The sequence below is a fragment of the Xenopus tropicalis genome, chromosome 3 (assembly GCF_000004195.4).
Source record: "Xenopus tropicalis strain Nigerian chromosome 3, UCB_Xtro_10.0, whole genome shotgun sequence".
NCBI classification, from domain to species: Eukaryota; Metazoa; Chordata; class Amphibia; order Anura; family Pipidae; genus Xenopus; species Xenopus tropicalis.
Genome location: NC_030679.2, coordinates 92,602,621 through 92,613,102, shown reverse-complemented (window position 1 = coordinate 92,613,102; position 10,482 = coordinate 92,602,621).

Sequence of the window (10,482 nt, the reverse complement as noted above, 5' to 3'; positions counted from 1 at the left end):
AGCCGCAGATAGGAGAGGGGGAGAAAACTGCCTGTTAGGGAGGAAAATAAAAAGTATTCACTTCAATGAGCATGCAGTTTGAAAGGTTATCTGCTATTAAAATGGTTAATGGCCCACAGAGTAGTTTAAGAAGTCAGGAAAATAACACTGAGTATTTTTAATCAAAGAAAGCACAACTTGGATGTACAGAAAAGCGTTACTGGCAAAATCTGGTTATGCCTCACTGCAAATATAAATATATTTGTATAAATAGTACAGATATGGGATCCGTTGTCCAGAATGCTCGGGAACTGGGGGTTTTCTGGATAAGGGGTCTTTCCGTAATTCAGATCTCCTACCTTAAGTCTGCTAATAAAATTATTTAAACAGTAATTAAACCCAATAGGATTGTTTTGCCACCAATAAGGATTAATTATATCTTAGTTGGGATCAAGTACAAAGTACTGTATTACAGAGAAAAAGCAAATCATTTTTAAAAATGTGAATTATTTGATTAAAATGGAATCTATGGGAGACGACCTTTCCGTAATTCGTAACTTTCTGGATAATGGGTTTCCGCATAAGGGGTCTGATACCTGTACTACATAATGACTTGAGAAACTTGTATGACAGTGATGGTAAACAGGTTGCTGTTGATGAGCGAATCTGTCCCGCTTCCACAAAATTAATCAAACTACTGGAAAAATTGAGAAATGGCAGAAAATTTGTAAAATGCGTCTACCACGCAACTTTTTTTTACACGACTACAACTTTTTTTACTCAACCGTGACTTCTTGGACACTGCTGCAGCTTTTTCTCGCTAATTTTTTAGCCAAATTTCTGCAGCAGTTTCACAAACAAATTTGCAAAACGCAGAATTTTGCAGCGAATCCTTGTCTGGCAAAAACATTCACACATCCCTACAGGTTGCCATAGAATATATACGGCTCCTGTACACACAGTTGTGAGCCCCATTCAAGGGTAATCCTGATGTAAGATTTGATATAATTTTGATAATAATATTATTCACTCCTCTTACTAGGGTTATAGTTTTTAGAAAGCAGACAAATTATCCACACCATTAAGTGTATATTAAAGGTAATATATTAAGTAATAAATCAAACAATTGTTACAATTAACTGATTATTTAAACTAAAGCAATATTTTTACTATATATAGTTACATATTAATTGTGCAATCTACTTTGTCATTGCCACCAGAGTAATGGAATAATGGAATGGTCAGCTTCGTCCTTCCTGTCATGGCTTCGCTCTGTCTTCCAAAACCTCAGTATTCACATGCTATCTTGTCACCGGCTCCTCCGGCTCCTTACAGGCTTTCCCCTTTTTACTGTCTGGTGTCCACACTTATACAGGTTTTTCAATACCTGTCCCATCACAAACTAACAGGTTCCACCTTGTCAGATGGGGGATGACCTGACCCTTGCCTTTTTTTCAAAAACTGTTGGAGGGAATCTTGCATACTGTAATGATATGCTTGCTGTAGCACACAAACCCCCATATGTAATAAAAGGCATAAAGTTTGTCCATGAGCAGTATTCCATAGCAACCTCTGATGAAGGATTCAGCTGCCTGAACTGTGCCTCCACAGGCTAATAGTACTTCCTAATACTGTCCTAAATTTTTACTTCTAAATAATGGTACATTGACTTCTATGAAAGTAGACATGAGAATAGCACCCAAGCAGGAGAACCATGTTTTGCTATTATGCAACTTAAAAGTACATTGAGTATGAAAAACAATAGGCTATCCAAAAGCAGTTCCATTGAGCATTGCTGGCTCCTTCTGAAAGCTCAGAATAAAGGTGGCCATTCACAGGCCAATTTCAGCTGCCTTTATCGGTCCTTTCCACCGATTCGGCAGCTTATCTGCCTATGTATGGGCCTCCCCAACGGGCCTCCCCAACGGACATCTGACCCTATGGCCAAACAATCTAATTATCCAGATATCACCCAACCGTAGGTGGGCATATTGGGAGAAGATCAACTCGCTTGGCGACCTTGCCAAATGAGCGGATCTTACTGTGTATGGCCACCTTTAGGCACAATGCACTGAGCTGGCAGCCTACAATATTTCAACAACAAAAAAACATTTGTTGGTTCGAAAATAACATTTTAAATGGCAGAGTGAGTTATTTGCTATGTAAACAGTGTAATTTAGAAATAAAAAGTACACCATAAAAATCATGACAGAATATCTTTAAACCACTTGATACAGGGCCAAAAGTACTTAATTTAATTCACTTTGTGAAGATGTAAAATAGAGGAGGCCAACATTATTGTTCTAGTTGTTGGATGCCATTCTTATAAAGCCTCCATTAAACTGATTTTCTCTCCTTGGAAAATCTTGGGCTGCCTGCAATAGTAATTATTGTTGCTAGATCTGTATGTTATGGCATGCCATCAATTGTGGCAAGATATCAATTTGGCATTAAAGAAAGTCAAGTCCTAGGATTTGACTTGAGTACAGATGATAGGTGGAAATTATAAGATTTAAGAATGGAGGTTTGAGAAGAAGAAACACTAGAACTCTCTGCCTATCCATACTGGAGAGCATGCTACCCATACCATCCCTGGCAACACTGTGTACAACAAACAAGAATTTACCAGCTTGTAACAAAGAGAGAAAAATAGTTGCAGCCTGAAGAGTTATCTTCCAATAAAATGATATAAGAAGGCATATAAAGTGTTTTAGAAACCAATACAGGCTCTATTTTTCAAAGTGGAATTTATGTTAACTCTTTTGCAAGAGGAAGTTTAAGCTTGGGCCCCCCTAATTATTATTATTGAGTAAGTCCATTGCTTACTGATTGTGAGGGCTTTTTAGCTGCCATTGCCATTATTTTTGACAATCCCAACTGCACTGCCATAGCTATCCAAACCCTATCCTGTTTCCATAAAAGTGGTTGATGGCAGCCCTTTTGCATGCTGGTCCTGTTTTCTCTAAGGAGAAAGGATGTTTTTTTCTTTTTCAATAAAGAGCATTCAGAAAAAGCAACCTTTGATGTCTTCCCAACTCTTTCTTTTGATTTTATCTTAGGGTTTCCTTGGTTAACTAAAAAAAATCTATATAAATCTATAACAATCTAATATAGATTGGGTAAATATTAATGTTACTCTCTTGCAATGCCCAGGATTGGGGATTAGTGGTTAGTTTAAGTAGCACAATTGATCAAACTCCTTTCTATAAAGCTCATAGGATCACTAATATAAGTACAGCCATACCTATTTGTTACACAGATTTCCTTGATGTATTAAGTAACCTAAGTACCTAATTTGTATTAGATCCGGAGATGAGATGAAAACGTTGAATCTCTTTGGGTAGAAATTTCAGTAGGGCTGAAGGTCACAAAGAAAATGATCATTGGTGTATGCTATAAACCACCCCGTATAGATGAGGGGGATGAGTCCCAGCTACTTTTGCAAATGGAGGAGGCTTCAAAATTGGGTCAAGTTGTTATTATGGGGGACTTTAATTATCCGGACATTGACTGGAGTAATGGGGTGGCTAAGTCAGAAAAAGCTAGTGGGTTTGTAAATATGCTAAATGACAACTTTTTATTTCAGGTGGTTCAAGAACCTACTCGGAATGAGTCTATTTTGGACCTGGTAATATCTAATAATACTGAACTTATCTCTAACATTTGTGTGGGTGAGCATTTGGGGAACAGTGATCACAACATGGTCTCCTTTGAGATAATGCTACAGAGACAGCTCTATAAGGGAGTAACTAAAACGCTCAATTTTAGACGTGCAGACTTTGCCAGTATAAGGGCATCTCTGCAATGTGTCAGCTGGGAAAGGCTTTTCATGGGGTTAGACACAGAAGGAAAATGGAACATCTTTAAAACATTGCTTTGCAAGTATACACAACAGTATATTCCCCTTGTAAGCAAGGAGAGGCATTGCAAAGCAAAACCCTTATGGCTGAATAAAAGAGTTAGGGTCGAGGTTGGTAATAAAAAATGTGCTTTTAAAGCATTCAAGTTAGCTGGGACAGCGGAAACTTTCATCAGGTACAAGGAAGCAAATAAAGCATGCAAAAAAGCTATCAAGCAAGCTAAAATAGAGATGGAAAGGGATATTGCAGCTAGGAGTAAAAAGAATCCAAAATTATTTTTTAATTATGTGAATAGTAAAAAAATGAAGCAAGAAGGGGTGGGAACTTTATTATCACGGGGGGGTACGTTGGTTGATGAGAACGGGGAAAAAGCAGAAATTTTGAACTCTTATTTTTCATCTGTCTATACATCTGAGGAGCCAGATAATGAAGGCTTCCCTTTTAATATACCCAGTGCTAGTAATTTAGCTACTGACGCGTGGGTCACTCAGGAGGAAATTCAAAAGAGACTTGAACATGTAAAGGTAAACAAAGGTCCAGGACCGGATGGGATTCATCCCAGGATATTAAATGAGCTGAGCGCTGTGATTGCCAAGCCTCTTCACTTTTTTCAGGATTCGTTGAGGTTTGGCATGGTGCCGAGAGACTGGCGGATTGCTAATGTGGTGCCATTATTTAAAAAGGGATCTCGTTCTCAGCCTGAAAACTATAGGCCTGTTAGTCTGACATCAGTAGTAGGAAAGCTTCTGGAAGGGGTAATAAGGGATAGGATAGTTGAATACATTGCAGTTCACAATACTATTAGTTTGTGCCAGCATGGTTTTATGCGTAACAGATCTTGCCAGACTAATTTAGTTGCCTTTTATGAGGAGGTGAGCAGGAACCTTGATGCTGGAATGGCAGTTGATGTCATCTATTTAGATTTTGCTAAAGCGTTTGATACAGTACCTCACAGAAGGTTAATGATCAAATTGAGGAATATTGGCCTAGAACATAATATTTGTAATTGGATAGAGAACTGGCTGAAGGATAGAGTACAAAGAGTGGTGGTAAATGGAACATTTTCTAATTGGGCCAGTGTGGTTAGTGGAGTACCGCAGGGGTCAGTCCTTGGTCCTTTGCTTTTTAACTTGTTTATTAATGACCTGGAGGTGGGCATAGAGAGTACTGTTTCTATTTTTGCTGATGACACTAAATTGTGCAAAACTATAAGTTCCATGCAGGATGCTGCCACTTTGCAGAGCGATTTGACAAAATTGGAAAACTGGGCAGCAAACTGGAAAATGAGGTTCAATGTTGACAAGTGCAAAGTTATGCACTTTGGTAGGAATAATATAAACGCGAACTATCTACTGAATTGTAGTGTGTTGGGGGTTTCCTTAATGGAGAAGGATCTAGGGGTTTTTGTAGATCACAAGTTGTCCAATTCCAGGCAGTGTCATTCTGTGGCTACTACAGCAAATAAAGTGCTGTCTTGTATAAAAAAGGGCATTGACTCAAGGGATGAGGACATATTTTTGCCGCTTTATAGGTCCCTGGTAAGGCCTCACCTTGAGTATGCAGTGCAGTTTTGGGCTCCAGTCCTTAAGAAGGATATTAATGAGCTGGAGAGAGTGCAGAGACGTGCAACTAAACTGGTAAAGGGGATGGAAGATTTAAGCTATGAGGTTAGACTGTCGAGGTTGGGGTTGTTTTCTCTGGAAAAGAGGCGCTTGCGAGGGGACATGATTACTCTGTACAAGTACATTAGAGGGGATTATAGGCAGTTGGGGGATGTTCTTTTTTCCCATAAAAACAATCAGCGCACCAGAGGTCATCCCTATAGATTAGAGGAACGGAGCTTCCATTTGAAGCAGCGTAGGTGTTTTTTCACGGTGAGGGCAGTGAGGTTGTGGAATGCCCTTCCTAGTGATGTGGTAATGGCAGATTCTGTTAATGCCTTTAAGAGGGGCCTGGATGAGTTCTTGAACAAGCAGAATATCCAAGGCTATTGTGATACTAATATCTACAGTTAGTATTACTGATTGTATATATATAGTTTATGTATGTGAGTGTATAGATTGGTTAGTATAGGTTGTGTGCTGGGTTTACTCGGATGGGTTGAACTTGATGGACAATGGTCTTTTTTCAACCCTATGTAACTATGTAACTATGTAACTATGAGTGGAAAACGGCTTTTCCAAACCACTATGGCCACTTTGAGTAGCTAGTAATGCTATTTGGTTTATGCAATGCTTGTGCTACTTTTCAGTTTTTTGTAACTTATACCTTTTGTGATCTTTTTCATCATTTTATCATAGTATATCTGGATGATATTCTGATTTTCTCGCATAGTCTGGAGCAACATAGAATACATTTCTTTGACTAAGGAAACATGATTTATTTGCTAAATTAGAAAAATGTGAGTTTGAGGTATCTAAGATTACGTTTTTAGGTTTTCAAATCTCATCACATGGAATTGAGATGGAGTCAGACAAAGTGGAAGCAATCCTACACTGGGCTACTTTAAATGTGAAGGGTGTCCAACAGTTTGTAGGATTCATAAACTTCTACAGAAGGTTAATTTGTGTAAAGGAATTCCATTCCAATGGTTCTCGGCTGCTGAAACTAAAAGCACTTCTCTTCTCCACCTATACTGGCCCATCAAGACCCAAACCTTCCTTTTATAGTGAAAGTTTTGGGTCTTAGCACTGTTCTTTCTTAGCACTGTTCTTTCATAGCAAGGTCTTTTACATCCATGTGCCGTCCTGTCCCACAAACATTCTCATGCAGAAAGGAACTAAAACCTTGGCAATAAGGAGCTATTGGCTATTAAAACAGCTTTTGAGGAGCGGAGGCATTTTTTAGAAGGTGCTAGCCATACAGGTATCGTCTTTATGGATCATAAGAATCTTGGTTTTTTGTCAGCTAAAAAAGAATAAATGCTCATCAGGCTAGATGGGATATTCTTTTAAGATTAAACATTACAATCACTTATCGCCCAGCATAAAAAAAAAAAAAAAAAACTGATGCTTTATCTAGACTTCCATGTATGGGTTTAAAGGAGAAGGAAAGGTCTAATTGCTGGGAAATGCCAAAATATTAAGCAACCCCGACCCCCCCCCAGTAATTCTAATCACTTTCCTGATACCCTGGGCCAGTGCTCCTGTTGGCAGAAAACCACCTGGGCAGTATACCTGCAACCAAGTGATCTTTTTCCGTGTTCTGCCTTCACGCCGCTTTTGCTAGCGCAAGAAAAAAAATGTAAAAAGAAAAGTAGTCTTTTGTACCCTACTGTGCATGTGCTGGCCCGGGATTCTGAAGACGAGTGAAGGAAGATGATCGCCTGGTCGCATGAACCCTGGGCCGGTTTAGTTTTCAGATAACAGGAGCACCAGCCTGGGGTATCAGGCAAGTGATTACAATCATTGAGGGGTGCCTAAGATTTGGCACCCCCCAGTGATTGTAACTTGGCTTCTCTTTTATCTGGACTGAATTCTGAAATCCCTATTCGCAACAAGAAACATTTTTTGTATCTTCAAGCCCATTTGGATTTAAGGGAATAAATGAAATCCCTTACTGAGTCTGATCTAGAAGCAAAATCATTATTTACCTCTAGTGATCTTGTTCAACATAACGGTTACTTCCAAAGGCAAATATTTGTCCCTTCAAAGTTGTGTGAGAATATATTACCATTCACACATAGATCCCCCACAGCCAGGCATGCTTGAATTTATCAAACAAAATGCAACAAAATGTCTTTATCAATTTCTGTATTAATTCCTGAGGTTTGTGCACGGAATAAGTCCTCTAGAATGCCACCATCTAAAGGTTATGACATTATATTAGTTGTAGGTTAACTAAAATGGCTTACTTCATTCCAATTAAGGGACTTCCTTCTGCAGCTTGGACAGCAGAATTGGTCTTATGTGAGGTTTTTAGATTGCATAGAACACCAGTTTCAGTTTTTTCTGACAGGGGTACTCAGTTCATCATGAAATCCTGGCAAATATTCTGCAGATTTTTTAAATATTTAAGTTTCTTTCTCCTCAGAATTATATCCACAAAAAAACATTTAGGCAGAAAGGCTTATACTAGAGCAATATTTGTGTTGCTATGTTATCTTTCTTCAAAATGAATGGTTTACATACTCAATAAATCAGATAATAATTCAGTCCATTCTTCCATTTGAATGTCTTCTTTTTGTGGCAAACTTGGGTTTTCACCCATCATTGTTACCCTCCACACCAAGTCAGTCTCCTCTGCCATCTTTTCAAGAGCAATCTGTTACTTCTTCAAGACATTTTGTGCTTCTTAAAGTCCTCTTTGCATGAGGCTAAGTATAAAGCCGAGAAATACACTGATTCTAAGCGAATAAAAGAATCCACTTATGCTGTGGATGGTAAGTTTGGCTATCAGCAAAAAACATCAGACTGAGAATACCCACTGTTAAGCTGAATCAGAAATTTTTGGGACAGTTTTGTATTGCGACTCAAATCAATCCTGTGACTTATCGCCTAGAACTTCCTCCTTCTTTAAAGATCGATCCTGTATTTCATGTATCTCTACTCAAAACTTATATCCATAGCAGATTTCATTCCCAGCCGCAACTCAGTAATGCCTGGGGGTTTTAGCTCTCTCCTGCACTGCCATAGTTATGTTCCCCTGTGCATCTAGCCACTAGAATCCATTTCAGCTCTTCCACTCGGAACATAACAGCTTTTTACAGAAGTCGTCAACAAAGTTTGCATACTTCTTTGGGTCACTGTTAAGAGATGCAACAGCAAACCACACTGGTATTTCATGCAGTCTCACAGAAAGTCCGACTCTCACTGCAATACCTCGCCATTGCTCCACACAATATGATGTATGAATATTTGGAGGTGGGACTGCACTCTAGTGAATTATAATTATCTGTAGAAATAAATGTAACCAGGTCTGCTGTTAATAGTATGGCTTTTCCGAGACTAGGGTAGGTAAAGCTAATCCACCCCCCAAAAAAAATTCTATTTAGTATTCAATCTATAGAGAGATCATTTTGGAGCTAGTACTTCTCAAAGCCTGAGTATAAATACCTTCTTATGAAAAACCTGAAGCCTCTGCTGTATAGGCAGGCAACCTAAGCAATGTACCCAGGAAGATAGTCTCGCAGCTCTGATCTATATAAATGTGTTAGGAGGATACAAGGTAGTTAATAAACTAGACCACTGTTGTCTAAATTGTTACATGTTATGGGCCAATTATGTCTCATACAGCATATGTCTTGGCGAGATTATATTAAAATGAAGATGTCATGCAATCAAGTCTATGTAGCCTTTAAGCAGGCTGGGGGCCATAAAAATCCTTTGGAGGGATGCATTCACGCCATGAGCCTTTAACCATTTCCAAAAGTCCAACCCTGATCTGGCTGCAAAAATGAGTATAATGCCAAAGTGTAAAAAAACAGCAGTGCAAAATCAGACAAAATAAAATGTAAATAAGCATTGTAATTGTTGCAAGCACATCAGTAACTGTGTAAAAATGTGAAAATACTGCTGCACAATTATACCCTTTTACTTACATGCTTCTGGCATTTCCAATGTTTAACTAGTGAAGGGTGTATTGAGGTGCTTTGTTGCCACCATATTGACTGTGTGTCATTTTCCTAATTCTCAGTTGTGCAGGTTCAATATAGGGTCCTTTCAATCAACTGTGCACACATCTTAGTGGAAAAGGCTGTTGGGCATGGCATATTAAAATGTTGCACGGCATGCTGCACTTGCTGCAGGCCCCTTCCTGGAAATCCCAGATTTCACTTTGAAATCTGATAACTTTACTTTTGGCTGACTCTACAGTTGCTAGCAATAGGGCAAAAATGTATAAATCTAGCACTGTGTATGGGGCGGTACTATCTTGGAATATAAGAACATCATTGGGGAACAGTATTATAAAGTGCACCTGGATCTCTATAATAGTCTCACATTCCTTTGTTGTTATGCAGCCAATCATTTGACCTACTGACTCCCACAAGATGGCTGTCCATTCCAATATTGATACCTCACTTTAAAAGTTGGCAATAAACATTGTGGGTTTATGATATCCTTTTTGGGTTTTTGCAAATCCAAACATAACCAAATGTAGGTAAAAGATTAAAAGATGGCATAGGGGTACATTTACTAAGACACGACTCAGAACCGAATTGGAAAAATTCCGATTTGAAAACGAACATTTTGCGACTTTTTCGTATTTTTGCGATTTTTTCGGCGTCTTTACGACTTTTCGGAAATTGTCGCGACTTTTTCGTTACCAATACGATTTGCGCGAAAAAACGCAAGTTTTTTCGTAGCCATTCCGAAAGTTGCGCAAAATCTGCCGATTTTTTCGTAGCGTTAAAACTTGCGCGAAAAGTTGCGCCTTTTTCGTAGCGTTAAAACTTAAAAGGTGCGACGTTTCGCGCAAGTTTTAACGCTACGAAAAAATCGCAACTTTTTGCGCAAGTTTTAACGCTACGAAAAATCGTCAGATTTTGCGCAACTTTCGGAATGGCTACGAAAAACTCGCGTTTTTTCGCACAAATCGTATTAGTAACGAAAAAGTCGCGACAATTTTCCGAAAAAAATCGCAAAATACCGATCATTACGAAAAAAACGCAATCGGACGCATTCGGCCCGTTCGTGGGTTAGTA